This window comes from Triticum urartu, chromosome 5, assembly GCF_003073215.2.
Source record: "Triticum urartu cultivar G1812 chromosome 5, Tu2.1, whole genome shotgun sequence".
In the NCBI taxonomy this organism is placed as follows: domain Eukaryota; kingdom Viridiplantae; phylum Streptophyta; class Magnoliopsida; order Poales; family Poaceae; genus Triticum; species Triticum urartu.
In genome coordinates this window covers 569,554,669-569,572,277 of record NC_053026.1, presented here as the reverse complement: position 1 = coordinate 569,572,277, position 17,609 = coordinate 569,554,669, and positions in this window count along the sequence as shown.

Sequence of the window (17,609 nt, the reverse complement as noted above, 5' to 3'; positions counted from 1 at the left end):
ATGTGATTAACACCCATAGTTCACATCGTCATGTGACCAACACCAAAGGGTTTACTAGAGTCAAGTAATCTAGTTCACATCGCTATGTGATTAACACCCAAAGAGTACTAAGGTGTGATCATGTTTTGCTTGTGAGAGATAGTTTAGTCAACGGGTCTGTCACATTCAGATCATAAGTATTTTGCAAGTTCTATGTCTACAATGCTCTGCAACGGAGCTACTCTAGCTAATTGCTCCCACTTTCAATATGTATCCAGATTGAGACTTAGAATCATCTGGATCAGTGTCAAAACTTGCATCGACGTAACCCTTTACGACGAACCTTTTGTCACCTCCGTAATCGAGAAACATATCCTTATTCCACTAAGGATAATTTTGACCGCTGTCCAGTGATCTACTCCTAGATCACTATTGTACTCCCTTGCCAAACTCAGTGGTAGGGTATACAATAGATCTGGTACACAGCATGGCATACTTTATAGAACCTATGGCCAAGGCATAGGGAATGACATTCATTCTCTTTCTATCTTCTGCCGTGGTCGGGCTTTGAGTCTTACTCAATTTCACACCTTGTAACATAGGCAAGAAACTCTTTGACTGTTCCATTTTGAACTACTTCAAAATCTTGTCAAGGTATGTACTCATTGAAAAAACTTATCAAGCGTCTTGATCTATCTCTATAGATCTTGAAGCTCAATATGTAAGCAGCTTGACCGAAGTCTTTCTTTGAAAAACTCCTTTCAAACACTCCTTTATGCTTTACAGAATAATTCTACATTATTTCCGATCAACAATATGTCATACACATATACTTATCAGAAATGCTGTAGTGCTCCCACTCACTTTCTTGTAAATACAGGCTTGACCGCAAGTCTGTATAAAACTATATGCTTTGATCAACTTATCAAAGCGTATATTCCAACTCCGAGATGCTTGCACCAGTCCATAGATGGATCGCTGGAGCTTGCATATTTTGTTAGCACCTTTAGGATTGACAAAACCTTCTGGTTGCATCATATACAACTCTTCTTTAAATCCATTAAGGAATGTAGTTTTGTTTATCCATTTGCCAGATTTCATAAATGCGGCAATTGCTAACATGATTTGGACAGACTTAAGCATCGCTACGAGTGAGAAAATTTCATCGTAGTCAACACCTTGAACTTTGTCAAAAACCTTTTTCGACAAGTCTAGCTTTGTAGATAGTAACACACTATCAGCGTCAGTCTTCTTCTGAAGATCCATTTATTTCTATGGCTTGCCGATCATCGGGCAAGTCCCAAAGTCCATACTTTGTTCTCATACATGGATCCATATCTCAGATTTCATGGCCTCAAACCATTTCGCGAATCTGGGCTCATCATCGCTTCCTCATAGTTCGCAAGGTTCGTCATGGTCTAGTAACATGACTTCCAGAACAGGATTACCGTACCACTCTGGTGCGGATCTCACTCTGGTTTACCTACGAGTCGGTAGTAACTTGATCTGAAGTTAATGATCATCATCATTAGCTTCCTCACTAATTGGTGTAGTAGTCACAAGAACAGATTTCTCTGATGAACTACTTTCCAATAAGGGAGAAGGTACAATTACCTTATCAAGTTCTACTTTCCTCCCACTCACACTTTTGAGAGAAACTCCTTCTCTAGAAAGTCCATTCTCAGCAACGAATGTCTTGCCTTCGGATCTGTGATAGAAGGTGTACCCAACAGTCTCCTTTGGGTATCCTATGAAGACATTTCTCCGATTTGGGTTTGAGCTTATCAGGATGAAACTTTTTTCATAAGCATCACCCCAAACTTTAAGAAACGACAACTTTGGTTTCTTGCCAAACCACTAGTTCATAGGTCGTCTCAACGGATTTAGATGGTGCCCCTTTTTAACGTGAATGCAGCTGTCTCTAATGCATGACCCCAAAAACGATAGTGGTAAATCGGTAAGAACATCATAGATTGCACTATATCCAATAAAGTACGGTTATGACGTTCGGACACACCATTAGCTGTGGTGTTCCAGGTGGCAAGTAGTGAAACTATTTCCATTTAATGAAGACCAAACTCGTAACTCAAATACTCTTCCACGATCAGATCGTAGAAACTTTATTTTCTTGTTACAATGATTTTCCACTTCACTCTGAAATTCTTTGAACTTTTCAAATGTTTCAGACTTATGTTTCATCAAGTAGATATACCCATATCTGCTCAAATCATCTGTGAAGGTCAGAAAATAATGATACCCTGCAAGCCTCAAATATTCATCGGACCACATACATCAGTATGTATGATTTCCAACAAATCTGTTGCTTGCTCCATTGTTCCGGAGAACGGCGTTTTAGTCATCTTGCCCAAAAGGCATGGTTCGCAAGCATCAAGTGATTCATAATCAAGTGATTCCAAAAGCCCATCAGCATGGAGTTTCTTCATGCGCTTTACACCAATATGACCTAAACGGCAGTGCCACAAATAAGTTGCACTATCATTATTAACTTTGCATCTTTTGGTTTCAATATTATGAATATGTGTATCACTACGATCGAGATCCAACAAACCATTTTCATTGGGTGTATGACCATAGAAGGTTTTATTCATGTAAACAGAACAACAATTATTCTCTAACTTAATGAATAACCGTATTGCAATAAACATGATCAATCATATTCATGCTCAACGCAAACACAAATAACTTTTTAGGTTCAACACTAATCCCGAAAGTATAGGGAGTGTGCGATGATGATCATATCAATCTTGGACACTTCCAACACACATCGTCACTTCACCCTTAACTAGTCTCTGTTTATTCTGCAACTCCTGTTTCGAGTTACTACTCTTAGCAACTGATCCAGTATCAAATACTGAGGGGTTGCTATAAACACTAGTAAAGTACACATCAATAACATGTATATCAAATATACTTTGTTCACTTTGCCATCCTTCTTATCCGCCAAATACTTGGGCAGTTTCGCTTCCAGTGACCAGTCCCTTTGCAGTAGAAGCACTTAGTCTCAGGCTTAGGACCAGACTTGGGCTTCTTCACTTGAGCAGCAACTTGCTTGCCGTTCTTCTTGAAGTTCCCCTTTCTTCCCTTTGCCCTTTTTCTTGAAACTAGTGGTCTTGTTAACCATCAACACTTGATGCTCCTTCTTGATTTCTACCTCCGCAGCTTTCAGCATTGCGAAGAGCTCGGGAATAGTCTTCATCCCTTGCATATTATAGTTCATCACGAAGCTCTTGTAGCTTGGTGGCAGTGATTGGAGAATTCTGTCAATGACGCAATCATTTGGAAGATTAACTCCCATCTGAATCAAGTGATTATTATACCCAGACATTTTGAGTATATGCTCACTGACAGAACTGTTCTCCTCCATCTTGCAGCTATAGAACTTATTGGAGACTTCATATCTCTCAATCCGGGCATTTGCTTGAAATATTAACTTCAACTCCTGGAACATCTCATATGCTCCATGACGTTCAAAACGTCGTTGAAGTCCCGATTCTAAGACGTTAAGCATGGTGCACTAAACTATCAAGTAGTCATCATATTGAGCTAGCCAAACGTTCATAACATGTCATCTGCTCCTGCAATAGGTCGTCACCTAGGGTGCATCAAGGACATAATTCTTCTGTGCAGCAATGAGGATAAACCTCAGATACGGATCCAATCCGCATCATTGCTACTAACATCTTTCAACAATTTTCTCTAGGAACATATCAAAAAAACTATGAAAGCAACAACGCGAGCTATTGATCTACAACATAATATGCAAAATACTACCAGGACTAAGTTCATGATAAATTTAAGTTCAATTAATCATATTACTTAAGAACTCCCACTTAGATAGACATCCCTCTAATCTCTAAGTGATTACGTGATCCAAATCAACTAAACCATAACCGATCATCACGTGAGATGGAGTAGTTTTCAATGGTGAACACACTATGTTGATCATATCTACTATATGATTCACGCTCGACCTTTCGGTCTCAGTGTTCCGAGGCCATATCTGCATATGCTAGGCTCGTCAAGTTTAACCTGAGTATTCTGCGTGTGCAAAACTGGCTTGCACCCGTTGTAGATGGACGTAGAGCTTATCACACCCGATCAGCACGTGGTGTCTGGGCACGACGAACTTTGGCAACGGTGCATACTCAGGGAGAACACCTTTTATCTTGAAATTTAGTGAGAGATCATCTTATAATGCTACCGTCAATCAAAGCAAGATAAGATGCATAAAAGATAAACATCACATGCAATCAGTATAAGTGATATGATATGGCCATCATCATCTTGTGCTTGTGATCTCCATCTCCGAAGCACCGTCATGATCACCATCGTCACCGGCGCGACACCTTGATCTCCATCGTAGCATCATTGTCGTCTCGCCAATCTTATGCTTCCACGACTATCGCTACCGCTTAGTGATAAAGTAAAGCATTACAAGCGATTGCATTGCATACAATAAAGCGACAACCATATGGCTCCTGCCAGTTGCCGATAACTCGGTTACAAAACATGATCATCTCATACAATAAAATTTAGCATCATGTCTTGACCATATCACATCACAACATGCCCTGCAAAAACAAGTTAGACGTCCTCTACTTTGTTGTTGCAAGTTTTACGTGGCTGCTACGGGCTTAAGCAAGAACCAATCTCACCTACGCATCAAAACCACAACGATAGTTTGTCAAATAGACTCCGTTTTAACCTTCTCAAGGACCGGGCGTAGCCACACTCGGTTCAACTAAAGTTGGAGAGACAGTCGCCCGCAAGCCATCTATGTGCAAAGCACGTCGAGGGAACCGGTCTCGCGTAAGCGTACGCGTAAGTGGTCCGGGGTCGTCTCGTCCAACAATACCGCCGAACCAAAGTATGACATGCTGGTAGGCAGTATGACTTATATCGCCCACAACTCACTTGTGTTCTACTCGTGCATATAACATCAAACCATAAAACCTAGGCTCGGATGCCACGTGTTGGGGAACGTAGTAATTTCAAAAAATTTCCTACGCACACGCAAGATCATGGTGAAGCATAGCAACGAGAGGGGAGAGTGTGATCTACGTACCCTTGTAGATCGATAGCGGAAGCGTTATGACAACGCGGTTGATGTAGTCGTACGTCTTCACGGCCCGACCGATCAAGCACCGAAACTACGACACCTCCGAGTTTTAGCACACGTTCAGCTCGATGACGATCCCCAGACTCCGATCCAGCAAAGTGTCGGGGAAGAGTTCCGTCAGCACGACGGCGTGGTGACGATCTTGATGTACTACTGTCGCAGGGCTTCGCCTAAGCACCGCTACAATATTATCGAGGACTATGGTGGCAGGGGGCGCCGCACACGGCTAAGAATATGATCATGTCGATCAACTTGTGTGTCTCCGGGGTGCCCCTGCCTCCGTCTATAAAGGTTCAAGAGAGTAGGAGGCCGGCCGGTCCCTATGGCGCGCCAAGGAGGAGTCCTCCTCCTAGTAGGAGTAGGACTCCTACTAGGAGGGGGAAAGAAGTGGGGAGGGAGAAGGAAAGGGGGACGCCCCCCCCCTCTCCTAGTCCAATTCGGACCAAGGGGGGAGGAGGCGCGCGGCCCACCTTTGGCTGCCCCACTCTCTCACCACTAAGGCCCATATGGCCCATTACTTCTCCCGGGGGGGGTTCCGGTAACCCTCCGGCTCTCCGGTTTTCTCCGAAATCATCCGGAACACTTCCGGTGTCCGAATATAGCCGTCCAATATATCAATCTTTATGTCTCGACCATTTCGAGACTCCTCGTCATGTCCGTGATCACATCTGGGACTCCGAACAACCTTCGGTACATCAAAACATATAAACTCATAATATAACTGTCATCAAAACTTTAAGCGTGCGGACCCTACGGGTTCGAGAACAATGTAGACATGACCGAGACATGTCTCTGGTCAATAACCAATAGCGGGACCTGGATGCCCATATTGGCTCCTACATATTCTACGAAGATCTTTATCGGTCAGACCGCATAACAACATACGTTGTTCCCTTTGTCATCGGTATGTTACTTGCCCGAGATTCGATCGTCGGTATCCAATACCTAGTTCAATCTCGTTACCGGCAAGTCTCTTTACTCGTTCTGTAATACATCATCTCGCAACTAACTCATTAGTTGCATTGCTTGCAAGGCTTAAGTGTTGTGCATTACTGAGAGGGCCCAGAGATACCTCTCCGACGATCAGAGTGACGAATCCTATTCTCGAAATACGTCAACCCAACATGTACCTTTGGAGACACCTGTAGAGCACATTTATAATCACCCAGTTACGTTGTGACGTTTGGTAGCACACAAAGTGTTCCTCCGGCACACGGGAGTTACATAATCTCATAGTCATAGGAACATGTATAAGTCATGAAGAAAGCAATAGCAACATACTAAATGATCGGGTGCTAAGCTAATGGAATGGGTCATGTCAATCAGATCATTCAACTAATGATGTGATCCCGTTTAATCAAATGACAACTCTTTGTCCATGGTTAGGAAACATAACCATCTTTGATTAACGAGCTAGTCAAGTACAGGCATACTAGTGACACTCTGTCTGTCTATGTATTCACACATGTATTATGTTTCCGGTTAATACAATTCTAGCATGAATAATAAACTTTTATCATGATATAAGGAAATAAATAATAACTTTATTATTGCCTCTAGGGCATATTTCCTTCAAAAAGGCAGCAGCTCGAGCTCGAGGAGGAGGACGGGGACGACGGGCTGTCGAGGAGGCAAACGAACGACGAGCTCCGAGCGGCGGCGTCGGAGGTGATGGTGGCGGCGGAGGACGGTGTTGAGGCGGCGTGGGGCGAGCGCACGCTGGCAGGCGCCGGCCGGGCGCGGAGCAGCCGTAGCTCTGGCGACAGGGGCATGTTGTAGGGGCGGTGGCCGGTGGTGTAACGCCCTCGATGCGGCTATATCTCCCACGTGTCGAAGCACGACTTAGAGGCATAACCGCATTGAAAGCAATGTCGCAAGTGAGGTAATCTTCATACAACCCATGTAATACATAAGGGAAAAAGATACATAGTTGGCTTACAATCGCCACTTTACACAATTACATGAATAAAGCATTACATCATACAGATACAATCAAGGTCCGACTGATGAAGCTATGTACCTAGGGTAGGGGCACGGACCCGTCCAAAGAGCCCTACCCAAAGACATCCCTAGAAGAAGTCACCTTTCAATCGACTTGAAGGTATCCCACTCGACGAGTTCAAGACACTCGACCAAGAAGCTATCACTCGACCAAGAAGCTACCACTCGACCTCCAGGAGGCCTAAAGCCACTCCGCAGGCAAACGGTCGGCTGTTAAGTAGTCTTTATGGTCTTCATAGCACTTTATTAGGGGCGTTACCAGTAACGCCCAATCTTAAATGTACCTTAAACCCTGCATTACTGAGGGCAGGAGGGGGCCGGCGAACTCTATATAAGCCACCCCCCTCCTCAGTATGGAGGGTTCGCACCCCTGTAATCCATACACACATAATCCAGTCGACCGCCTCCGGGCTCCGAGACGTAGGGCTATTACTTCCTCTGAGAAGGGCCTGAACTCGTAAACCTCGTGTGTAACAACTTCCCAATAGCTGAGATCTAGCCTCTCCATACTCACCCCCCTACATTACTGTCAGAGTTAGAACCACGACAGTTGGCGCCCACCGTGGGGCAGGAGTCTTAGCGCCTAATTGGTGAAGTTGCATTTTTTCCGATCCATTTGATCATGGTTTCCTGTGGAGTTTTGGTAGAGGGACGCGAGATCCGTCTCGGCGCGCTCACCTTCATCGCCGACGACTCCGCCTGGCTTCAGGAGGCGCCGCTCGACGTCGACGCGCTCCCCGTCCGCGGCGCGACGCACTTCCGCGCGTGCGTTCGTGGCGTCCTCCTGCGGCAGCCGTCGACCCAGTACCAATTGGCTCCCGTTTCGTCTCCCCGCCTCGCCTCCCACCAGCGCAAGCGCTCAGGTCGGTCGAGACTTTAGCGGTGGGTGAGGCATGTCGTGGCCCGCCAGTCGGAGGCCCCGCAAGTTGCGGCAATCGAGCCCGACGAATCCCTCTACGGCCTGTTCGACCTGTCGACTGGCTCCGCGGAGACAGCATCCGAGTGCGACAGCAGCGACCCAGCGGCTGAGGTCCTGGCGGTCGAGGGGACACCCAGTCCTCCCGGATTCCCTCGCGCTGACAGAGGCGCGGGTGGGGGCGACCCGTCGCATCCCCACGATGAGTACCGTCCCGAGCCCCTCACGTCATTGCAGTGAGAAGAGCTTCGCCGCAGGAACATGGACGCGCTCCACACTCCTATTGTTGTGGAAACCCCTGAGGCCCGGGCCTTGGAGGACGCGCGCTTGGCTAACCTGGCCGAGCGCAATCGACTGGAGAATCTCCAGCAAATCTCCAGCGAGCTCCCGAGTCCAGTCGACGTCAGCTCTTCCCGCCACCGCAGGTATACCGAACCCCAGTTCAGAATTTGGCCGCTGCGGCTCGTATAGCGGAATCAATTCAGCCCTCCCAGTCCGAAGCTGGCAGAGGCTTGTTGTAGATCAGAGCGTTGCTCCGGGCGGCGGGAGATCAGAATTCTGCCGTCTCTCAGTCGCGGAATAGGATCCACAGTGGATCCGTCACAACCGATACAGTCGAGTCGGCTCACAGCCCAAGATCGCCCCCGAGGCGTGAGGGACGTGGTGACCGGCATGGTCAGTACAGGAGGAACGAGCAGTATGATCACCGGTTCGATCGTGATGATCGACGTCGAGTGCCAACCCCTCCCCCGAGGATTGGGTCGTATGCGCCTCGGCGACAAGATGACAGACGCCCTCATAGTGCTGGGCAGAGGATTCCAGTCGACCCCGGAGACCCAGGCTTTGATGCGAGATCTATCCTCGTTCAAGGTTTGGTTGACAGGAACAGGGCTCATCGAGAAGGCCACAACAGAGATGCGCCTGCCAGCAGCAGGGTACATGCTTCAGGGCCGGAGTGTTTCAGTCGAGCCATCAGAGCTGCAGTGATTCCTCCCAATTTCAGGCTGGCGACTGGAGTCAGCAAGTTCACCGGTGAGTCTAAGCCTGACACTTGGCTCGAAGATTACCGAGTGGCTGTACAGATTGGCGGGGGCAATGATGAGGTGGCCGTGAAGCATTTGCCTCTCATGTTAGAGGGCTCAGCCAGAGCGTGGCTGAATCAGTTGGCACCCAGCAGCATTTACACTTGGGAGGACCTCTCCCGAGTGTTTGTCACAACCTTTGAAGGAACATGCAAGCGACCTGCAGGCCTCACAGAGTTGCGGTCTTGCGTGCAGAAGCCGAATGAAACACTGAGGGATTACATCCAGAGGTGGATCACACTGCACCACACGGTTGGGAATGTGCCAGACCATCAAGCAGTTTGCACTTTCAAGGAAGGCGTTAAATACAGAGAGTTGAATCTGAAGTTCGGTCGAACTGGAGAGATGTCTCTGAATCGGATGATGGAGATCGCCACCAAGTACGCTAATGGTGAAGACGAAGACCGACTCCGAAGCGGCAAGCTCAAAACAGTCGCCCAAGAAACCGGAGGAAACTCCAGTCGGAAACAGAAGCGGAAGGCCGAGCCAGCCGCTCCTGGGGAGGCCCTGGCCGTAGCCCAGGGGAACTTCAAGGGGAAACCCAAGGGAACCTAGAAGCCCAAGAAAATCAAGGATCAAGATGGGAATGATGTTTTGGACCTGCCATGTCACATCCACACCAAGAAAGACGAAGAGGGTAATTTTATCTACCCAAAGCATACCACTCGACAGTGCCGGCTCCTGATCCAGCAGTTTCAGGGCAAGCAGCCCAAAGACAAAGAAAAAGAGCCGGACAGGGTTGAGGACAAGGATGATAGTGACGATGGATACCCCCAAGTCAATTCCACTCTGATGATTTTTGCCGATGTCGAAAGCAAGAGTCGACTGAAAGTCATAAACCGTGAGGTGAACGTGGTTGCTCCAGCAACACCCAGTTACCTGAAGTGGTCTCAGATCGCCATCACGTTTGACCAGTCTGATCACCCGACGCACATTGCCACCCCTGGGAGGCAAGCTTTGGTGGTCGACCCGGTCGTCGAAGGCACTCGACTGACCAAAGTGTTGATGGATGGCGGCAGTGGCTTGAACATACTGTACGCTGAAACTTTGAAGGGAATGGGCATTCCGATGTCCAGACTAAGTACCAGTAACATGAGCTTCCACGGAGTCATGGCCCGACCATGTTACGTGTATCTCAAACTGAAGATGCCTGGCCCCAAAGGTGTGATCACAGTTACAGGCAATCGGAAGAAGGCGGAAGAATGCTTTCAGAAGGGCTCAAAAATTGCAGATGCTCAGATGGCAGTGGTCGAGCTGCAAGAATACCAAAAGACTGCCGACCCGAGTGAATTGCTGCGAGCCAAGAAGCCTGCTTCAGAATCTGCTTTCCAGTCGTCCGGCGAAACAAAGACGGTCCATGTTCACCCGACTGACCCCGATGCTGCCCCGACTCACATCTCAACGATGCTCGACTCCAAATAGGAAGAAGCGCTCATCCAGCTCCTCCGTGAGAACTGGGATATCTTCGCATGGAAACCCTCTGACATGCCTGGAGTTCCCAGGGGGCTGGCTGAGCACCGTCTACGAGTCGACCCAAAATTCAAACCTGTGAAGGAACATCTTCGATGGTCCGCCGTCCAGAAGAAGCAAGCCATTGGGGAGGAGGTGGCTCGGCTCCTAGCAGCAGAGTTCATCCAAGAGATTTACCACTCCGAGTGGCTCGCCAATGTCGTCATGGTCCCCAAGAAGGACAAGACGCTTCACATGTGCATTGATTTCAAACATATCAATCGGGCTTGCCCGAAAGACCATTTTCCTCTCCCTTGCATCGACCAAATAATCGACTCGACTGCAGGGTGCGAGAGATTGTCTTTTCTGGATGCTTATTCCGGGTACCATCAGATCTGTCTGTATGGACCCGACGAAATCAAAACAGCTTTCATCACTCCATTCGGATGCTTCTGTTATGTTACCATGCCGTTCGGCCTCAAGAACGCCGGAGCCACGTTCATGAGAATGATTCAGAAGTGTTTACTCACTCAAATCAGTCGGAATGTGGAGGCATACATGGACGATATTCTGGTCAAGTCACGCAAAGGTTCCGACCTGCGGACCGACCTTGCTGAAACCTTTGCCAACCTCAGGAGGTATGATATCAAGTTCAATCCATCAAACTGCACATTCGGGGTTCCAGGTGGAAAGTTACTCGGTTTTCTCGTTTCCGAACGGGGGATCGATGCCAATCTTGAGAAGGTTGGCACCATACTCCGGATGAAGCGTCCCGTTCGCGTGCACGATGTCCAAAAGCTTACAGGCTGCTTGGCCGCCCTAAGTCGATTCATTTCTCGTCTCGGTGAAAAGGCGTTGCCCCTTTACCGACTGATGAAGAAGTCTGATAAGTTCGAGTGGACTCCAGAAGCTGATGCAGCATTTGCAGAGCTCAAAGCTCTGCTCTCCACCCAGCCGGTGCTCGCTGCCCCAATCAGCAAAGAGCCTCTGCTGCTTTACATTGCAGCCACAGGGCAAGTTGTCAGCACAGTACTTACGGTCGAGCGGGAAGAAGAAGGAAAGGCCTTTAGAGTTCAGCGCCCAGTCTATTATGTGTCCGAAGTTTTGACACCTTCAAAACAAAGATACCCTCACTACCAAAAGCTTGTATATGGGATTTATATGACCACGAAGAAGGTTGCGCATTACTTCTCTGACCACTCCATTACAGTCATCAGCGACGCCCCGCTGTCAGAGATTCTGCATAACAGAGACGCAACTGGTCGAGTGGCCAAATGGGCGATTGAACTCCTTCCCTTAGATATCAAGTTTGCAGCAAAGAAGGCTATCAAGTCCCAAGCAATCGCGGATTTCATCGCCGAGTGGATTGAACAGCAACTTCCGACTCAAGTTCACTCAGAGCACTGGACCATGTTCTTCGATGGATCTAAGATGCTGAATGGTTCCGGTGCTGGGGTAGTATTAGTCTCCCCCCGAGGAAATAAGCTCAGATACGTTCTCCAGATCGACTTTGATTCCTCCAATAATGAAGCAGAATATGAAGCACTTTTATATGGGTTGCGCATGGCCATTTCACTCGGTGTCCGTCGCCTCATGGTCTATGGCGACTCAGATTTGGTGGTCAATCAGGTGATGAAGGAGTGGGACGTCAGAAGTCCAGCTATGACTGGTTATTGCAATGCAGTGAGAAAGCTAGAAAAGAAATTCGAGGGGTTAGAACTTCATCACATCCCCCGACTGAAAAACCAGGCAGCCGACGATTTGGCAAAGATAGGCTCCAAGAGAGAAGCCATTCCCAGCAACGTGTTCCTGGAACATATTCACTCGCCGTCAGTCCAAGAAGATCCTTTCACAGAAGAAGCCCCGCAGCCGAAAAGTGCCACAGATCCGACCGAAGTCGAAGTTCCTGCTGTGGTCGACCTGATCATGGAAGTCTTGGCCATCACCCCCGACTGGACGATGTCGTACATCGCGTATATCCTAAGGAAAGAACTCCCAGAGGACGAGGAAGAGGCTCGACAGATCGTCCGTCGATCCAAGGCCTTCATAGTCATAAAGGGACAGTTGTATAGAGAAAGCGCGACTGGAATCGGTCAGAAGTGCATAACACCAGAAGAGGGTCAGATAATCCTTGATGATATCCACTCGGGGACCTGTGGTCACCATGCGTCCTCTCGGACCATCGTGGCTAAAGCATACCGGGCGGGATTTTACTGGCCAAGAGCAAATGAGATGGCAAAGGAGATAGTCGACAAGTGTGAAGGGTGCCAGTTCTACTCCAACATGTCACACAAGCCTGCATCAGCCCTGAAGACCATTCCACTCGTCTGGCCCTTTGCTGTCTGGGGACTAGACATGATTGGTCCACTGAGAACAGGCAGGAGCGGTTTCACTCATGTGCTTGTGGCAGTCGACAAGTTTACCAAATGGATTGAGGCTAAGCCCATCAAGAACCTTGATGCTTGCACTGCCATCAGTTTCATTAGAGGACTAACATTCAGATATGGAGTCCCTCATAGCATCATCACTAACAATGGGTCAAACTTCGGTTTAGACCAGTTCAGAGCCTTTTGCGCCTCTCAAGGCACACGAGTCGACTACGCTTCGGTCGCCCATCCCCAGTCGAATGGGCAAGCCGAGAGAGCAAATGGCCTGATTCTCAAAGGACTAAAGCCTCGACTGATGCGTGATCTCAAGCACGCAGCAGGCGCTTGGGTCGATGAACTTCCCTCAGTTCTATGGGGATTGAGGACCACCCCTAACCGGTCGACTGGAAGAACTCCATTCTTTTTGGTCTATGGAGCCGAAGCGGTTCTGCCGACTGATCTTCTTCACAACGCACCCCGAGTCGAACTCTACACTGAAGATGAAGCAGAACTAGCCCGGCAAGACGCAGTCGACCTCCTAGAAGAAGAGAGGGAGATGGCCATGCTCAAATCGACCATTTATCAACAAGACTTGCGTCGATTCCATGCCAGGCATGTGAAGAGTCGAGCCTTCCAAGAGGGAGATTTGGTCCTTCGAGTGGATCAACAGAAACCGCACAAGCTTGCTCCTACTTGGGAAGGCCCCTTCATCGTCACTAGAGTCCTCCACAATGGAGCGTATCGCCTCTACAATGTTGATCGCCAGATCGACGAGCCGCGAGCTTGGAACGCGGAGCTGCTCCGCCACTTTTACACTTAAGTTCCTTCCTCTAAAGATGTAATAAGAGAAACTTCTGCAATCCATTTTTATCAAAGACAAGAGTGTTCCAATGATTGCTGTCACTTTTGTTTGCATACGAAATCCCCTAGTGGGTGACTTAGCCGCGAATCCGTTTCGCCTAAGTTTGGAAAAATCCTACCGAGTGGAGAGCAAACCTTCCACTCGGGGGCTTAGCTGCAGTTCAGCACTCGCCTAAGTTCTCCCACTAAGAGACTTAGCTGCAGTCAGACACTCGCCTAAGTTTGAAAAAATCCTACCGAGTGGAGAGCAAACCTTCCACTCGGGGGCTTAGCTGCAGTTCAGCACTCGCCTAAGTTCTCCCACTAAGAGACTTAGCTGCAGTCAGACACTCGCCTAAGTTTGAAAAAATCCTACCGAGTGGAGAGCAAACCTCCCACTCGGGGGCTTAGCTGCAGTCTAGCACTCGCCTAAGTTCTCCCACTAAGAGACTTAGCTGCAGTCAGACACTCGCCTAAGTTTGAAAAAATCCTACCGAGTGGAGAGCAAACCTCCCACTCGGCGGCTTAGCTGCAGTCCAGCACTCGCCTAAGTTCTCCCACTAAGAGACTTAGCTGCAGTCAGGCACTCGCCTAAGTTTGAAAAAATCCTACCGAGTGAAGATCAAACCTCCCACTCGGGGGCTTAGCTGCAGTTCAACACTCGCCTAAAGTCTCCCACTAAGAGACTTAGTTGCTGTCAGACACTCGCCTAAGTTTGGAAAAACCCTACCGAGTGGAGAGCAAACCTCCCACTCGGGGGAGCTTCGCCACAAATACAATGTGCGCTCCGTCCCACTCTGCAGTAACAGAGTGTGGGTCGACCACCACCTTCTCCTGGAGAGCTTCGCCACAAATACAATGTGCGCTCCGTCCCACTCTGCAGTAACAGAGTGTGGGTCGACCGCTACCTTCTCCTGGAGAGCTTCGCCACAAATACAATGTGCGCTCCACCCCACTCTGCAGAAACAAGGTGTGGATCGACTACTACCAAAGCGGCTGCACCACAAATACAAAAGTCATTTTGAGTAAAGACAGAGTTCCACTCGATGGACCATCCACAAAGATGTTCAACGACAAATCAAGTTCAAATAAAGCCTAAAAGGTCCCAGACCTCAGATCAAAGTATTCGAACTCTCAGCTCGGCAGAGTTTAACGGTTACAGGTCCACTCGGCATTCCGAGGTAAATTTAAGTGGAGCTTAAAAGTTTTTCATTCCTCAGGCGGAGGACTGGCAGGGGCGACAAACTCATCCAAGTCGATCCCGTCTGCGATACGGGTAGCAGCAGCAATAAATGTCTCCATGAAGTCCTGGAAGTTGTGCTTCCTCGTGTTGGCAACTTGGATGGCGGCCAGCTTCTCCTCCCGCGCCTCCTTGCAATGGACGCGGACCAGAGACAGAGCCACATCAGCGCCACACCGAGTAGAAGACTTCTTCCACTCCTGCACTCGGTCAGGGATTCCGTTAAGTCGAGTCATCAGAGACTCGAGGTCATTCTGGAGCGTAGACTCTGGCCAAAGTGCCCGATCGATCCGCGACATGGCGATCTTCAGTCGAGCCAAGTAATCCACGACGCCGTCAATGCGAGATTCCAGTCGGAGCAGATTCATGGCAGCTTCATCTTTCACCGGAGAGTTGATTGGATCCAAACCTGTTTCGATCCGCCCAGTCTCCTCTTCAAAGTTCTGGCAAATCTCTGCACACACGATCCAGAGATAAGTCAATTTTCATAAGACTGAGTCGACACAAAAAAAACCAGTCGGAACTGAATGTGCACCTTCGAGCTTGATGTACAACTTCTTGGCAAGGCTCCTCAAGTAGCTCTCCAGGTCGTCCCTCCTGCGAGCGATGCCTTCCATCTCTCGCCCAAGATGAGGTTCTCCTTCTTCCAACGTGAAGTCAGCCTGTTGGCTTCATTCAGAGCGGTCTGCAACCTGGTATTCTCTCCTTCTAATTGGTCGACCGAAGCCAGCTTCTGTGCGGCCAGAGCGGTCTTATCATCAGCCTCCTTACAGGCAGCAGCCAAGTCCTGATCCTTCTTCGCCAGAGCTTCTTTCAGTTTTTCTGCAAAGAAATGATGATTGAGTCGGAAATAGCAGAAAGATACTCAAGCCTAAAAACTAACCAGTCGACAAAGGCGCCTTACCTGCGGCACCGTCTCTGACCTTCTGCAGCTTTGTTCTGGCCAGTTCCAGATCAAGGTTCAGTTGAATTTGCTGCTTCTCCAAGTCAGCCGAGCGAGTTCCAAGATCACAAGATTTCTGAAATCAAAGGGGAGAAGTTGTCATTTCAGTAAAAAACAACAAAGGCAATAAATACTAAGACTACGGTCGACTGCCAGCAGTCCACCATAGTCTCGGGGACTACACCCAGTGGGTGCACTTAGCGTGCCCCCACCGTTTCCTATACAACCTGATCGACCCCCGAAGTCGAGTCCAAGACAAGTTGCTTCCGAGTAACTAAGAGACAATGATGGCATTTCTAAGACTACAGCCGAAGCAAAAAACATTCGACAGTAGTCTCAGGGACTACACCCAGTGGGTGCACTCAGCGTGCCCCCACTGTTAAAAAAATAGAAAAAGAAGAAAAGTCGACTGCCCGCAGTCGACAAGATACCGTTCCATTCGACATGGCCCGATCAGACCGAGTGAAGAAATACAGCTACAACAATTCAATATAAAGACTACAGTCGACTGCCAGCAGTCCACCGTAGTCTCGGGACTACACCCAGTGGGTGCACTTAGCGTGCCCCCACTCGTCCAAGAATTGACACCCAATGGGTGAACAGATATAAAGATCGACGGAAAAGAGATTCTTCAAAGAACATATCGTAACAGACCAAGTGTTGAAGTCGACTGACCTGGACGTTGCTCAGAAGAGCCGAGCTTGCGTCGTAAGCCGCTTGGCAAGCCTCCCGAGCCACTTTCACTTGTTCCATCATGATCCCCGCCTGGCGGACAACCTCCTTCGCAGCAGCCCCTTGGTCCTCAGGGACGGGGTACGCAGCAAAAAGCGAAGACGGATCCGCAGTCGACGCCGAAGGCTGCACACTCGTCAGAGGAATGGCGAAAGTTACGGAAGCCCGAGTGGGTTCTCCATCGTCCCGAGCTACGGCCTCAGGCGCCGGAGTGGATTGTGGGGTCTCGCCAGCCGACGCCCTCTTGTTCCTCTTCACTCTCAGCGGTTCGTTGTCATCGTCATCCGGGAGGTCGATAACATGAGGAGGAGCTACAAGGAAAACATTCAATCGACCAGAGTTGCAATAAAGGTTGAGTCGACTCAAAGGCAGGACGTCAGCAATCGTACCAGGGTTGGAGGTAACAGCGTCCTCCATCTCTTGGTCGTCGTTCCTGGCGGAGACCTCAGAAGTAGCACCGCTGCAAATTTCGAAAGTCAATCAGTTGGCTCAGTGAATCGACCAAGGATCCGTCCACGGTCGACAAAGGAAAGCAAGTCTTATTATTACCCGAAAATGGTAGGAACAGCTATCTTCATCTTGGGCAAAGCCTTGGGCGGCTTGGATGGCATCGCTCGTGGATGCTTGGGAGCCTTCCCAGTCGGCGGAGGAGAAGAGGTCCGAGGGCGTTTCGACGACTGCCCGACAGGAACAGTCGCCTTACCACGTTCCCGCGCTGGATCGTGGGTGAGCTTGGATCTCCCCTCCGGGCGGGGGGGTTCAACCTCCTCCTCCTCCCCTTCGCTGGAGAAGATGTCGTCGCCTTCCTCTCCCTCACCGTCGGACTCCCACTCGCCTTGGTCGTCCCCGCTCTCGCCTCCGCTCGCCTCCCCTTCCTCAGTCGACCCCTGTGCCCCGTTGGGCGTCGAGTACATCTCAGTG